The 17,031-nt window shown below is 41.5% G+C and overlaps 1 long non-coding RNA gene across 1 annotated transcript; it reads left to right on the plus strand.

Annotated features, from left to right (window-relative positions):
- Window positions 1-5,801: 5,801 nt before the first annotated feature.
- LOC104911830 lies at window positions 5,802-12,635 on the plus strand. The gene is made up of 3 exons (XR_004160382.1): window positions 5,802-6,379; window positions 6,726-6,861; window positions 12,266-12,635. It is a non-coding gene; the product is annotated as an uncharacterized LOC104911830 (long non-coding RNA).
- The last annotated feature ends 4,396 nt before the right edge of the window (window positions 12,636-17,031 follow it).

A 17,031-nucleotide genomic window follows, 5' to 3' on the forward strand; every position in this document is an offset into this window, starting at 1 on the left:
TCCCCTTATTGGCAAGAATGTGGACTTTATTTGTCAGCTTGTGGGCCTACCTATAACAGTCAAAAGGTGAAATGCCTGAATATTAAGCCATAATCCATCATTGTACACACACTAATTACTTTCTGTCCTCCCCTTCTCTTGTCACCGTGGTCCAAAGCAGGTTTTCTGAGACTGAGTACATTCATCTGAGCTGTTAGCTGCTACGCTCCACCGCATCCCTGTATGATCTGCCTAGGCTTGGTCCCCCAGAGGAAATTTCTGCATGCATACTGTATATGAACTTTAGATAAATAAATAAACACGAGAAACAGCTTCCAGATAATTGAAAGCGAGTGAAGGAGGGAGCAAAAAGAAAACAATTTCTCAAGGGAGAAGCAAGCTGAGGTGGCAGGTATGATTAAAATCCATATGATTTATGAGTAGGTGCGTCGCTAACATGACAACCCCTCAGTGTTTGTTTGGTTTGTTGCATTTGACAATAAAGTTTCTTTTTCCACCCACTTCACCTTTTTTTCTGCTTTCCCCCCCTGCCCCTTCTCCTTTCTTCCTCTCTTTTTTCCCCTTCGTCTCCTTGCTGCAGGTTTTGCTCAGGAGTTGGCCACTGAGGAATTCCTAGTGCCTGACTGAGCAGTAATTTAGCAAGCTCTCTTGTGCTCTTTTCCTGTCAGCATTAACATGTCAATTCATTTTAATAGTCTGGGCATGCGCAGAGGGGATGCATTTTCTCAGTAGGTATCCCATGAGCCCACCCTGTGGTGCAGAAATGTGTTATAGCTTGTCTCAGGCCACAGAGACTTCAGCAGGTTTATTTTCATTATGGCCAAGTGTATTTGTAAAGACAAAGCATGAACAAGGAAAAAGAGTATATACAACAAGACTTTAAAATGTTAAATGGGATCTACATGTCTGATTGGTAATTTATGACCTATGTAAAGAAAAGGTTATAAAGCCCTTTTTTTTCTTTTTTTTTTCTTTTCTTTTTTTGGGGGGAGAGGGTTGAAGTTGCTGCCACTTTTTTTCTTTCTTTTTTTGGGGGGTAGAGGGTTGAAGTTGCTGCCACTTCCTCTGTTTTTTTGGAAATTAAATGATATCATGCCACACTGGAAATTATGTATAATCATGATTAATAGTTGAATTGGCTCTTATATTAAACCAGAATTTCCTTGCCATCCTTCGTATTAAAGAACCTTCAGATAGATTTGTATCCAGTTTCTGGTCTCAAGTATCTAAAAGCAAGGACTGCCCAATCCATGGGCCAATCCTTTGATTACCATACAACACTTCTACCTAAAAAATGCTTGGATCTCTACAAGCTTTAAAAGTTATGGGTAGAAATTGTAGATTTGTAAGAAGATAAAACGAAAAAAAAAATAATAGAAAGTATGACACCTTATGGCATCTTAAATGACATGATATGACTTTTTTTGCAGGTGCAACCTAAATTCAGCCAAGGTATTTTGGTTCTTCAGTACCTTCATGTAATTATCAAAGCACACTGAGCTGTGGTATCAACATCTGTATGATACAAATACTTTTTCAGTCCAGCTGGACTCAGCTGCATTATCTGTGACCTGAAAAGGTAAGATTGCTATTTGTTTCTAAAGGATCCTTTTTATTTAAGGAAAATGTGCTCTCGTGGTAGGTTCTGCTCTCCAGGGGTCCATGAAAGCTGCAATGTCCTCAAATTGTGTGGGAATGTGCTTGTGCTGGGACACAGTTACAGCTGAGTAGGTGGAAAATTATGTCAGGAATCTGAAGTTTGGCATGGGGATTCCCTCTCCTTTGGTCATAAAAGGAATGATCTTATTTCCTCCAAAAAGAAAGCTGTGGAGTACCTTGTCAAGGAACAGCAAAGGCTCCACTCAATGGTGGTCAGTCAGTGCATTTCCCAAAAGTGGCTGGCACAAAATTGTATGTCACAGCACTATAGAAAAGCCATGCAGGAACTAATAGTACAGGACGCTTAAAATTGGCCTCTTGTGAGCTGTTTGAATGGCAAAAAATGCAGAGTTCAGATAAAGAAAATTCCAAGATTTATGGCAACTACCACAAGGACAAATTATATCAATAAGAAAAGGTGAAAAACTCTTTACTTGGTGAAGGCCTGTGGCATCATCAGTGGCATCACAGAAGTTGCCCCATGTAGCAATGTAAATGTGTGTCCAAACTACCTGCAGCCTGGGAACATTAGACCTATGGCACTGTGGAGGGTCGTTCTATGTTTGTGTCTGTCCATCTCCAGGTGCATTAAGGAATTTGGATAACAATGATAGATAGATGGTTGTTGTTGATGCTTAGGGGTAAAATTATGGAGAGTTTGAAGCTTATCTGTGACATACGAGTCCCTATCACTAAGAGTCCCATAACTGCAAAAAGAAGTGATGTGGTCTTCTACCTTGTAGGAGAAAATATAAATAGGTAAAGAGAGAGTCAACATAAGGTCTCTGCCAGCATTTATTTAGTGAAACATTAAAACCATCTGAGCATTTTCTTGGATGTTTTCAAGGGCACAATGTGTATGAAGCGGGTTGTCTATGCACATGTGCAGTTATACCATCCACAAATTGAACTCATTGGCCAAATTCTGGTCAGGTTTGACTGATGATCAGAAGACACAAGCAGTTTCAGTAAATAATAAATCAGGTAGGGAATTCTGAACTGATGTGCTTATTGAGCAGCACTGTGAGATTTTCCTTCTCATCAGGTACCTGAGAGCCTACTTCTGGAAGCAGGAGGAAAGGAGAGAAGAAGAGTTGATTTCTCTTGAGAATTGCCCGACAGAAATTAAATTCAAGTGTCTGTTTGGCTTTTCTGAAGTCTAGTAAGTTAAGAAGCCAAACTTTGCTCTGTGTGGGAGTTTCCTACAAATCGGAGTGCAGGGAAGGATTCATAGCCAGCTCTAGATAAGAGTGATAAGCAGAGGATTAGGTTTGAGAGCTAATTCCTGTGTGCTGTCTTTTCCCCAGAGAGAGACTAAGGGTTCATGCAAGAGGTGCCTCCATCTGTGCCAGACTTTGCAAACACACATTTTCATCCAACAAGTTTGGCTGCCAAGTTGCTCTACCTTAAGTCTCTTGCAAGTAGGTTCTGAACTGGAACTCATGTTGGCTTCTGGCAAAAACAGGAATGAAGATGTAAGGCGTGTAATGATTTGGCTCCTGAGAGAAAAGGTGTGTGTGTGTGAGAACATTTTTCAGCCACACGACAATTTCACCATGTGGGAAAAATGTCTGCTTAACTTTAAAGAGCAACTTGCAAAATCTCAGAGTGTGTGAGGAAGATTGGTCATAGCAAAAAAGCTACATGGGAAGTGAACAGAGAAAGTCTGAGGCTTTAGGAGAAAATGATAAGCATAGAAAGGGAGCTGTTTAAAGGGAGGGGTGCAGGGGCAGACATGAACCTCTAAAATTCCCCACCTGCAAAAAGAGGCTGAAAGCTGCAGGGGAATCTTGCTGCCCATGTGAGCATCATTTCCCATGCAATGCAGAGCCAAGTGAGGAGAAAAGTAATTGCCTTGGATGGGAGGCACGATATGACATGAAATACAAGCACATCTTTTGTGGAATTTGTAAGCCATAAAAGTATTTTAATAACATCTGGTACAGGGGCGTGTTGAAGCTTAATTAATTAATCCTTGCAAAGGACTTGGAAATTCTGGGATCAAAGGTGTTGCATTAGTGCAAAATGCCATTATTATACCTATAAACGTGTGCTTGTTAACTTAAATGCTATTTATTTATTGCCGCTATATACTTGTATGGCAGTATATATCACGTATATTACAAACATTTTAAAAGTACACTTTTTCATTGCATAAAGCTGTCCCTATTCAGGTGCTGCTGCTAATGCCACACAGAACCCCTAATTGACTCTGAGAAAGCCTCTGTCTTTGGGGTATGTGTGCATGGTGTATCCCACTCTCTGATATTATTATGGATGCTGCTACGCAAGAGACAAAGCTTGTGCCCATAGCTATGACTGAAGCCTGAAAAATGCACATCAAGGTTCATAGGGTAGAGTAGGTGGGTCTGCTCAGTGTGTATTTGGACTGGATGCGTGGAATTGAGGTCTGCCATCTGCCTGCAGTCTTATTTTTGGTGCTTGTTTGTGTATTCCTTGCTTTGTAGTCAGTTATAAATAATAGAAATCCTAAGCAGTGCTCTGTTCCCACTAATTCAGAATTTAGCATCGCAGGTTGTTTACAAATCAAAGGGGCAAAGCACATGCATCCTCAGCAGTCAGTTAGAATGCAGCATCTTTTTCTTTTCCTTGTAATGGAGCATACAGTAAAATTATCCTTGCTCTAAAGCTTATTTTAGTTTTTGTTCCATGCTTGGCATTGTGTCTTCCCATAGTTAACTTGGGATCTTTGCCTGGCTTACAGGGGGAAAAAAAGTTTAGAAATGCTCTCTGCACCATTATTTAAGCTAAATTTGTAAACTCTCTGCTGCCGACAACAGTGTCTTTGTAGATCTTTTTAAATATGGATGAAATATGAGTTTTTCTTTCAAGGTACAAAATGTCATTAAGGGCTCAGGTGGTTAAAATCAACATGAAAAATACATGCTGCATTTTCCCTCCTTAAATGCAATAATGTAATCAGATTTCAAGTCATCTTACCTACCTCACTTACAGCTTTATGGAGATTAATTAGTTTTTAGCCCCCAGTCACATGATCTTTTCTGACTGCCATTTAGCTACATTTGCTATCTGACTTGAACCTGTAAGCTGTCTCCTGCCCCAGAGGACAGATTAAATTTTACTATTGGTTGCCTCCTTCCTTTGATTTAAAGGTAGATAGTTAGAGTCTTAGTTCAATTATTCTTTGTTGTTAATTAGCCATGCACCGTCATCATTTCTTTGGAAGAAGCAAGAGGAGAAGAAAAATGGCTCAAAAGTGGAAGACAACTTCTTTCCAGAGGCTGAGCTAAATAGGGTTCTCCTGATCAGGTGGAGAGCCATAACAGAGCTTTTAATTCACATCTCTATCACCTCTGGCTGCTTTGTGTTTGCTGGGCTTTTATGGCCGCCGATCAATACAGTTACCTTTCAGTTCAGCAAAGCACATGGGTTAGGCAGGAGGGAGGGAGGATTTCTGCATCTCTAACTCAGAGGTGTGAGCTGGTGCATGCCTATCCACATCTCCGGCACTCCGCCTTTGTTTTCCTAATTTTCTCTTTAAATTAACTTAAGCACTTATTCTATAGAGTGATTTTCTGTAAAGGAAATGCTTTATTCCTTGTTGAGAATGATTTCTAAGGCCATTTAATATCTAAGTAAATTCCATTCTCTTCTCCTAAATGTATTAGGTGCAATAAATGTACAGTGGATAAAGGAGTGTGTAGACAAAATCCTGCCCTTAAGTCTGGGTATCCTGTTTATGTCACCGCAATCCTCCTTTCTCAAGAAAGAAGAGCACATTTTGTCCCATACTGTGAAAAGACAAGAAGTAGATAAGCTCCAGGGCAAAAAAAGGGAGAGGTGATTTTTTTTCCCCTTTTCTGCTTGTGATTAAAAACAAAGCAAATTATAAAGGGATTTAACTAGTATTGTTGCTCAGGATGGTGCACTACTGGGCTCCTCAGGAGCATATAACAAAAGATCAAAGGGTTCCTGGCTTCACACAACTAAATCAGCTCTAGGACTAGGAGCACTGGTGGCCCAATTTTTCCTTAGGTGAGAACTGGGAGTGAGTTAAGCTAATGAAATTGTTCTCTCTTACGCATTAGAAATGTATCAGAGCCAAAGCCATTGAGGCATTTCATGGGGCTGCCTATTTGCCATTTGCTTCCTAAATTTTCTACAATTTGCTCTGCAGCACACGCTCACCTTGGTTAAATGGGGCTCAACTCAGCAATATTCAGCAGAGCTGTGGCGGTTCCTGGCTCCGGCCACCAAAGCTCCACAGGATTTTCACTGCTCAGGTGTTGCAAAGCCTAATCCTTATTCAGGAACCAAAACGCTCCCCTCTCCTTGCCTGCGGTGCTTGGATGCCTGCCTTTGGCAGTAGCCCCAGACTCCTGCAGAAGATGAAGACATCCCTCCATGCCTATAGATGGAAAAGCGCCAACATGGATGCCATCAGAAGGACGCAGCTGAGCATATGCTGAGAAAATTGTGGCATCCATACTGTACATGGGGAAGGGCTGACTGAACACACCAGTTTGTTGAAGCTTATGGCCCTGAAAAGGAAACATAGGTTTCCTGTAAATGTCATTCAGGGATATGCTAACTGTTATTTCCTGGCACTGGATCATGATGCTTTCAACACATTCTGTTCCTCTACCTCTGCTGCTACCTCTGCTGCCTGCCTGCCTGGCTGTGCACAGTGATAGCTCTCCTGTCTTCTCACCTTTCCTCCTCCCTGCGCCAGGCAAAGGTAAGAGAGAGTTAGGCAAAGTGAAAAGCTGACTTTGTGATGGGGCTTTGAGGAGGAAAAAAAGAAATGGGAAGGGAATGACTGGGTGTTGCATGCCTTCCCAGAGTTGCCATCATCTTGGGGTGTGTTTGGGCTCCATTACTTTGACTCCATTATGAGTGAACCGGTCCCCAGATGCCATTCAGCCATGGCATTTCATTTGTACAGATTGCTTTCAGCCTTAGTGCCTACACTATGTCTCCTTCACTATATAGTCTTAAGAGGCTTCCCTAAGTACCCTTTGCAATATGAGACGTGTCTTTGGTTGTCTGCACTCCTCATCTCCCTCCCTTCCTCCATCCTTCAGGTTAGGAGGGCCAGTGTCAGCGAGCGAGATGATGGACAGAGAGATGAAATCTCAACCCTGTACTCAGCCTGGCTGCTATCTGTACCTGGGCCTTGCTGCACCATCCCTCGAATGCAAAGCAATTCAAGGAAAAGAGGTAAATTCTGGAAAAAAAAAAATACCACACACTAGTTTGGGCTGCTGAGGGCATTATTCCAAGCAAAGGAGCAAAGACCCCCAATCTTTTGTTCCAGTGATAAAGGGGATACGTTATCTCTATTCCAGCTCCGAGCTGTATAATACGTCAATGAAAAGCAAGTTTCTCTGTGTAGTGAATAAGGATCATTGTTTCGGGGATAATGAGGCTCCACTCCCTTTTGGCTCCCTCTGAAAGCTCGCAGCCCTGGCGAAGGAGCAGTGCTGAGGGTCCGCCAAGCCTCCCCTGAATGCAGTGGTGACAGGCGTGATTTTCACAGTTATCATTAAGTGGCATGTGAGTGGCTTTGTGTGCCACGTTATACTGTATCAAGGCACCATAAACAAGCAATTGGTATGGGAATGTCACCTCCTACCATCCGCCCTTTGCCATAATGGTATTGTGTTTGATTGATTAGATTTCTTCCCTCTCTCCACAAGTCAAGGCAAGAAAGAAAATAATAAAACTGGCATATAACTTTACCCATACAAATAAAGACAGTGAGAGAAAAAAAAAAAGTAGGTTACAGTTGGGTACCAGTAAGACAATTTATATTGCACAACTGAGATGAACAGGGCTTTTATTGACGTGATAGGGAACTTGAAGTGGCACAATACTAAGCAGGATCACATCAAAGCAGTCTGGAGAACTCTGGTTGAAGCTCCAGGTGAAAGTCAGGGAAGAAGCATATTGAAAATTTGCCATCTCTTTCGTCTTTGTCTGCCTAAGGATGAATCTGAGTCCTTTCACTCAGGGCTACCTGTGTTTGAGAAGCTGAGGCCTGACGTGACATACCGTAATAAGGAGCAACTAATTAGCATTGTGATGGTGTGGTTTTACTTTCAGGTGGTATTTTCATGCACAAAATAATCCTGTTTTCCAAAAAAGAACCATTCATACTGGAAACGTAGATTCCTGAGAGGCTGTAGCAGCAGGGACAATTGCAATGCCTCTCATGGGGTAGTTATATTCCAGAGCAGCCAAACAAAGGAAATACTGCAAATGTGTGAAAAGGAGACAATCTCCAAGAAAGCACTAATGGTACTGGTTTCTGTGCACCATGCTTATTCCCTGACCTACTGTAGAGCATAGGAGTGATCAGTTTTGGGTTACTTTATCTGTTCTCCTATGTCTTCTTTGATGCTATATGTTCAGCATTTGTTCTGCAGTTCAGTCCCTTGGAGAGTGCCCTTTATCCCGTTGTTATTAATAAGAATAAATAGGAACAAACAGGCAAAAAGACAAAGAAAACAAGATTTAAACCAAATGAGTCTACTTTACAACTGGCTCTGAGTGTGACCAGGTTTGCCTGGAGTGGAAACATCTCGAGGCAAATATTGATGCTTAATGCAAGGCGATTCTTTACTGTACAGATGCTTATTCCAGCCGTTTTTGGAGGCAGAAAAGAGCACAGCATACTCTGTGCCACGTGTGAGGAATCATTGCTCGTAGTAGGATGTACTATTATTTGATACCTGTTATTTACTAGCGCAGTGGAACTAAAGACCTAGGCACTACTGGACCCAGTTCACGAATATTTATTGCACCAAATCCAATCTATAATATAGTGTCAGCCTTGTACCAAAGCAGGAGACAGTAGTATTTATGATTATTAGTACAATATTGAATCATCCTGAACCAATTACTGGTCCAATTACTGTGTCATTATTATCTTCTGAATAGGGCTTGATTTGTCTGTGATAAATATGATGCAATTAAACTACCTTTTTACATAATAAAACACTGCAGGTGTTTATTCTTAAGGGTTTACGGATACCAACAACCAATAGATTTAATTAAAAAAATCCTTGAAATAAATGTGAATTTCATTAAATTGTTCTAGCACTGGTGAATATTTTAAGACTATCAAAAGATTCTCTCTCTATAATCTCTCTTAAAAGGCATGCTAAGTGGAGAAAAACAATGACTCCAGCTTTTAATATTTCAATAATTAATAACATTTCTTTCAAGAATGTATAATTGGTCTGTAATAGTAGAACTTAAGAAACAAAAAAGTTATGTGGGTCAAATTTCTATTACTGTTGTGTCAATGTGTGGGATTCTGGTTTAACAAGAAATCTTACTAAATTCTGATTTCTGCTCAGTAATTTTAAATTGAATCTCCCATTTTTAGCATTATGGTCATAAATATTACGTTGACTTAGCTCTGGTTTGGTACTAGCAGTGTGTACAGAACTACAGTGAGATGGTTTTGTATTATGTGAAGACAAGGTCATTAACATGAAACCCTACCTGGAATTATCTTGTCTCAAGATAAACAGTTGGAGCTTTAGCTATGAAGTAGCTCAGGTCAGTACAATGTAAATGTGAATTAAGCCCATTGCTAGGCCGTTTTATATGTTGTAGAAAGGGAAGTTGCCCTTCCAACTTGGCAGCTGGACTGCCCTAGTGCACAGGGTTCAGACATGTAATACCAGTACTGCCATTCTCCACCCTCCCTCCCAGCCGTGGCTGTAGTCAGTGCTGGCTCATCAATGCTGTGTGTAAGTTGGATTTGTCTTTTTTTTTAATTTGAATTGCAATAGCTTCTAATGTCAACAGAAGATCTGAAAGGGGATGCTTGGCACTGGCAGGTCTTCTTCAATGTTTCTTTAGCAGCACACCCAGCTGAAGTCAGGGCAAGTGGGATCTCAAAACCCAATCTCGCATGTATGGCTGGAGAGGAACACAGCAGAGCTAAGCATGGTGGTCAGCTGTGAGCCTCCAAACCACAGTCATGGTGGTGAAGCCCCTGGAGCTCCAGACTTGAGCACACCCACTGGCAGAGGATGTGTTGGTCAGGAGGTGCCATTCAATGGTTGGGCTGCAGCACAGGGCAGGATGAGTACCCATGGAACATATTACTGCTCTGCAGCCCCACTGATCCCACCCATCCATCTTCCCCTTGGCGTGGAACACGGTATATGACAAAATAAAGCTTCTGCACGAGGTTTATTAAGCAAGACAAGGTCAGACTTTTAGTTGCAAGGCTAGAAACGAAAGGTTATAAGCAAAACAAATATAAACACAATCCCAGCCGAAGCTTAAACAACTGGATTCCTTTTCAGTTGTCTAGTCCAGTTTCTCAGATCCTGAAGACAGAGTGCAGCTGTTGGGATGTGAAGCATCCTAACTCCTGCCCTGAATCCCAATCCAACAGTCAGACACAGGGCTGGCAGTTTGGCTTATCTCCTCATCCCCTTGTCTCTTCTTGGGGCACGTTTGCACTCTTTGGGTCTGCAACCAGAACGACAATTTAGTGGTGACCCCACAGCATGCACAGTGTGCCTTTTCTCTGGGATATCGCTGCAATCTCACTTTTGTTCTTTAATCCCACCTCAAGGGTTGCCTTTCTCATCCATCCTTGCTCCCTAATTTCCAGATCAGGAGTAAATGCCTCCTATTGCATCGCTCTTGCTGTGTATGTAACACAGCCAGAGTTACTAACACTATGCACTGCCATCCCTCATAGGGGTTTCAACACCAAAATTAGGAGAAGGAATGACATTAAACAACACTTTTGACTTGTTTGCAAGCTAAAATCAAGGCTGATAGGCCAGAAACTTCTGCTGCCAGAAGCACTTAAGTGGTCAGGTCATCTTCATGTGCAGTGTGAACAAGGGGCGTTGCATGCTCTTGGATGCTGGTGCTCTCATTTATATTAGTCACAGCCCTACACCAAAGTACAAATCAATAAACACTGAAACAGAACCACACTGAGTAGGCTAGCAAAAGTATGGAATAAAAAAGAATAACACAGCCCTCCCAAAAATGGCAAATGAACAGAAGCATTCCGGATAAGTAACTCCAATAATTATTTCAAAGTAACCAACAAAGTTGAGTCTCTACTGCAATCCTTTGCCTTCAGGGTGGCCATACGAGATTCTGAGGATTTGTTCCCTGGGATGGATGGTGTGCCAAGCAGTACACGGTAGCACTGCAGGTCTGAAAGAAAGAGTATTAATGGATAGATAATTGCCCACCTTGTAAAAATTTACTGGGAACCTGATGCTTTTATCATTTGTCACAAACAATGTAATAATGAAGGAAGTATCACTGGTGCTATAAAGAAGTGATGGTGCAAATTACACTTTTGAGGAAAGATGTTAAGTAGCAGGGAGTTCCAATTTTTTTTTTAATTGCCAAAATTTCAGTAATTGTCGATGTGTATTTGCGGGGATCAACTGATAATTTGGAACATATGCTGCCAATGCTTCATTTTCTCTATATTTTTAAATGAAAAAAATAAGTCCAATTTCACAGTAGTAAGATTAAAAAAAAATCTCATTTTGTTTTCCTGTCTGTAGTGTTAAGAAAGGAAGTTCATTTCTTGCAGCATAAAGGGATATTAATGAATGCAAAGAGCATTCTCCATATTGCAGAATAAAATTTACTGTTCTAACCTAAGATATTTCATATAAATTAAGAGTTTGTTTAAAAAAATCGAAAATGGGAACTCAATTCCAGACAACGCTTAATTTAAACTAAGTGTTAAAATAAAAGCAATAACACTGTGAATAAATTAATGAACTACAATTAAATATATTTACAATAAGTGGTTTGGTTGGAAACACCTATTCCCTGCACTGATAAAATAAAACCTGCATTCTGCAAAAGCTGAAATAAGTTAAATGAAGATGCTTTTAACAAGGTTATTACTTAAGCAGTGACAGGTTTACAGATTTTAGCACCATTGGGTTTTCACAGGAGCTGCAGCAAGTGCTAAAATAACACACACCTTCAGGTTCATTAAATTCACCAGTGTGATGAAATAACTGATATTTTTCTATATTACTACAGTGCTGCAAAGAACCGACTATAAATAAGATACACTAATAACAACTGTTTGCAGTGCTAAAACAATAAAATAATTCTGCCAGGCTTATATGCTAAGGAAGAAATAGGCGCAAGGCAGGCTGTGAGCGTAGTTATATCCATATGGTGGCTTTTGCTCCATTGGTACTGTGCCTTCAGTCATTTATTTATCACAGAAATGCCCTAGAAAATGTTTTATTCTTTGCTGTGGCAGGAAGAAACTTGTTAAAAGGGTACATGAGGAGAGGGCTCCCATCCCAAAATATTTACTTTCTAGTCTGGTGAAGCGTTTCCAAAGTGAAGAACTAATTTTTAAGAAAGAGCATTTCAGATGATACTAAATCCCACATTATACTCTGTTTTGGAAAGAACCCATGCCGAAAAAAGCAGATTTCTAATAAATCAATGGAGTATGGCCTTTGGAGACCTGGGAGACATATGGACGGTAATAGAGTATCTCAGGTTATTTGGTGAACGGTTCCATCTGGATGAGGGCTCGGTGCTGTTCACAGCCCCCTTCTCTCTCAAACACCTTCCACTCTCCCTGCAGCCCTATCTCAAATGTCAGACCACCTGGGATCTGCAGCTGTCGGCTGAAAGCAGAGCTGCTGGGTGAAAACCCACCGAGCTCGGGCTGCAGGGCTTGTGCTGGGCACGGTGTTCAGTGCCTCCTTCCATTTTAGGTACGTATATTTTAATTGTGTACGTGTGCACACGCAGACACATATATGCACACCTGGTAACTGGGATACCTGTTTGCAATGCCAGGTTTGGTTCCTGGAGGGAACCTGTATTCAGACAGGTGCAGAAGCTATATGAAAGGGGAGAATCAATACAGGGATGTTGCCCAATTTTTGCAGTGCTATATCTTCTGTGCAGCTTTGCTCTCCGGGAGCAGGAAACCATGTTTCAGAAATACAGGCTATATCTAAGTGGTTACACAGATCACAGAATTTCTTTTCCCCACACGTTATAAGGGTGTTGCAGTGTGGGAAATCCACAGGCTTGATCCATCCCACTGCAAAGCTGATACATTGCGCATGGAGTTGGGAGCACAGGGCAGAAGACCACTGAGGTTTGCAATCGCATGACTCCTTCAAGCGATGGAGATTTGAGTGCATGGGGTCCAGCAGTGCATGCACGGAAGGCTACACCTCTCTCAGATGCTGCCTGAGCTCCCCACAACACCCTGTATCTAAAATTACAGAGAAAAAAATCCTGTGTAACCCCAGCTAGAGTATTTTCTGACAGTGGCTTAAGACCTGCCTACCCAAAACTGATCCTACCATGATTTTATATCGCTATCAATCTTTTGGGGGAAAAAGCTTGAAAGTATTTATTAATTTGTATAGAATTTTTGCGAAACGTGGAGAAAATTTGGTGGGAAAGCTTTTGGGGAGTGAATTGGTTCAGTGTGCCTGGCAGCTGTTAATAATTTATACTTCACGTGAAAAGAAAATTGATCAGGAGCATCCTGGAGAGACCAATCCATGCTGCCTCTGCCATCAGCTGAGACAGAAACAAAACACGAGGCATGAACTGAAAGATAATGCAGAAAAAAAGTGCAGCTCCCCCTCCCAATCCAAGCAGCATGGCTGGTGAGGATGTTAAAGGGAAGAGCAGCACAGCGTCCTTTGAAGCCCAGTCATGGAGACAAGTTTGTGGGAAATGGTCCTGCAGCGAAAAGTGGTCAAAAGTTCTTACAGTGAGGATGAGGGCGGCTCCGTTTCCTGAAGGCAGCACTCCACATCAAACAGCCCTTTGTGGAAAGGTTCAAAACGCGCTCATCCTGGGATGAGGATGAGCTCCAGCACCTGGGGCTGGGTGGGAGGTCAAAGAAAGAGTGCTGGTGGACCTGTTCTGTGAAATGTGTTTACATTTCCTACCAAAGAAATGGTCAGAAATGATTCCCAAATGGAATCTGGGAAGCGTTTGTTGAGCTTCAATTTCATCCTGTGTCCACTGATTCAACCCTTGTTTTCTCTGTGCCATTCTTTCACTTAAAGTAACCTCTGTTACATTAGAAATCACACTTTTCTGACCCAGAAAGAAAGGAATTTCACAGTCTCTCAGGACATATGCTGGAAGGAGGATTTCTGGAGCCTAAACCAGAAGAGCCCAGGAGATGCTGGTGTGAAGGCTCACTGCAAGCACCTGCTGCTTCTGGAGGAGTTCCTGTGCCAGTGCATGTGCTCAGGATGAATAGGTAAAGCTATCTTGTACTAGTAGATATTTTTCCCTCTGGTTTATACATATTTGAAAAGCTACACATGAATAAACACATAAATTAATGCTAGATGTACTTCTTATCCATGCAAGTGTGAGCTGTACGTATACAGATACACATACAAATATGGGCATAGTTATCAGGCTTGGTATCCTACTTGTTAAGGTAATTGTGTCATTTAAATTCTGTCATACTTGGCTCAAGACAGATTCATTAACTGCTCCTATTTATTACTCCAGCATCTGAGCACCTGTTTCTTAGAGGTAAAACCAGAATAAATCCCCTAATTTTCCCAGGTTCTTTTGCTATTTTTGCTTGGAAATAATGAGATGCTTATATTCAAAGAAAAAATGATGTATCTGGTGCTGAGAAATACAATCAAGTTAATTATTTAGGTATACCGAGGTGAAATTATTGAATTTGTTTGTCTGTGTAGATTGTTTTCTTTGTGCTGACTTAAGAACTGATGCTGGCTATATTCTGTGAACACAGTTATTATCATATTTAGTATCTTAAACGTGTACATACATAACTGCTTTATACGTGTTAGTGCTTCCAACATATCAGACTGTCTAAGAGAGAGCATTTCTAGTAGCAGTATCAGATTGCTCACTGCTCTCTCCACAGTTAACTAGATCACAAGGAGGAGAGGAAAGAACTACAGAAGCTCTAACAATTTTTTTCTCTATTTATTTAGGAATTCAAGTTAACAGAAGGAAGAAACAACTCTTTTGTAGTAATGCTCTGTAGGTGTTATCAGGGCTAATCTTATGGTGGCATGTTTTAGTCCAAAAATTTTACTGCTCAGGTCCATGCTACACCATTTGTCACTTGTTTACATCCTACATATGGATTAGCACTGTATGCTAGCCATGAAAACCTGTTCTGCTCTTAACCCACTTGCATGAACCATTCATGCAGCTCACTGCATCTGATATTTATCTTCCCTAAGATGTTGGACCACAAAAAGCAAAACAGGTACATGTGTCTTAGTAGTGTAAAAAACTCTCCCCATGTTTTATCCATCACTGACTGTCAAGTTTAAAGATGTTTGTAATGATTTGCCACTGGTGAAATCCAAAGTAAGACTAGGAACGTGTCTGTTTTGGCCAACTAATAGTGACTGCTTGAATGACATTGAACCAAAGTACTTTTGGACCACGACTGGTTCATTGCCTGAAAATAAATCTTTTTCTTTATTCTGTCTCCTATGCCCACTGTTCAGATTTCCTTCAGGAAACATACCCTGGCTCCTGTCTTCTATCGGATAGCTGGGAGTGAGGTGGTCTTTGCATTGATTAAGCACAGATTTTGCAGAGGAGGGATACGGTATTGTGGGCAAGGACCTGTGGGCTGAAAGTCAGAGTAACTGTAATGCAATGCCATCACCCCACCTCACAGCTCAGAGCCTTTGCACATCGCATGGGCTGCCTGGAGCCTACACAGTTCACAGAGTGGAAAAAGGAATTGAAGAAGCAAAAATAAATATTGAATCACGTAAGAATTAAATATCACCTATTTAAATAGCAATTACGCCGCTAAAAACAAGATCACCACACCTGTACAAGAAAAGACAAGCAAGCCCAAAACATCTGTTTGCATCCACCTGCCAAGCACCTGTTCCGCTGTTTCAATGCCATTTGATTGCTGGAGATGTAGAGGCTCTTGTGAGGTAATGAGTGATTTTACATTATGCATGATTGAAAACAGGTGTTCTAATGCTGTACAATTCTGTGCATGAATAATTCAGTTTGTTTAGAGCAAGATCTTTAAAAGAAGTATGGTCTTTATTTTTATAAATATTAAAGTTATTCTCTGCAATGTGCAGTGGCTGGTCTTCTCAGCAGGAGTACTGATGACCATTTTTGTGTAATTCTATGGGTAGGAAAAAACACTGTGAAAGGTGAAAAAAAAAAAATTATACCTAAAGCACACAAGCAATGAAATTGAAAGGTTTCCTTAGCAAGGAGGGGAAAAAACCTGTCACTGTTTTAAGCGAGAAAGCCAGATGACTTTTGGCAAAGCCTGCTTCTCAACACTAACAAAACAGCCCAAGAGCTTAATTATATGGAGGGGTGAATGTGCCTCAGGGATAAGTAAGAGCTAGTCCATCTCTTGGTCCGATTTCCAGCTGAGTCTGAATATGTTTAAGAATTTGGGCTGCTTTTTTTTTTTTTTCCCCTCTCTTTTTCCTCCTGATTATGAAAAGGATTTCTGTGCAGTTGTATGTTTTGTACTGGTACAAGATGCTGCAGACTCAGGTCTTTATTTGCAGGCTGGTCGTCTCACAGGGAACTGTATGCAGAATCCATCAGCCCACGCTCCTCATCACGAACTCAGTTGTTCTTTGAGACCATCTCCCAGAAATGAGGAAGATGTGTTAATCCAAATGAAGAGACGCAGCCAAGCTTGGAGCATCCTCTCTGCTGCTTCCCAAGGTAAGCCTGCAGCTGGCGTGGCCTCGTGCCTTCAGCCAGGGCCATTTTGAGGTGGGAACAGAAGAAGAGAGCAGCTAAGGGTTCTCCTGCCCCAGCATGTGCCTGCTCCCCCCTTGCTTTTTCGTAATTAGTGTCAGTGATGGTGTTAGATGCTATAATGGGAAGATTCTGCTGAGAACAGAGCTGAGCTCTCCATGTGCACTTCCCAGGGGAGCTTTGGCACTTTGTCCTCTTTCCCCCCTCTCACTGCAGCCACTACAGCAGCTTCTGGGACTCACAGCTGATTTGATGCTGTGTTTGAAACAAAGCTGCTGGAGGGTGTTTTATACCTGAGGGGTCACATCCTGTGCCTGGGACAGGCAAGGACCAAAGCAGTGGAAGAGGCTGCCAGCCCTGCTGAGGTATTGTGATGAACAGCCTAAAATTTTGGTGTGGAAAGTAGAAGGGGACAAAAACTTTCAGATCTTTTCAACAGCCACGTCCTGCCCATTGCCCTTGATGGGGCAGTAAAGTGAGGAAAGAGTAAGAGAGGAGAAAAAGAATGAGATGAGTAATGTGAAAGTAGGAATGGATGAAGTCAAGAGGCCAAAAAATTTCAAAAAGCATACTGCAATAAGCAATTCTTAACACACACTGAAATGCCCTGTGCTG

The sequence above is a fragment of the Meleagris gallopavo genome, chromosome 7 (assembly GCF_000146605.3).
Source record: "Meleagris gallopavo isolate NT-WF06-2002-E0010 breed Aviagen turkey brand Nicholas breeding stock chromosome 7, Turkey_5.1, whole genome shotgun sequence".
NCBI classification, from domain to species: Eukaryota; Metazoa; Chordata; class Aves; order Galliformes; family Phasianidae; genus Meleagris; species Meleagris gallopavo.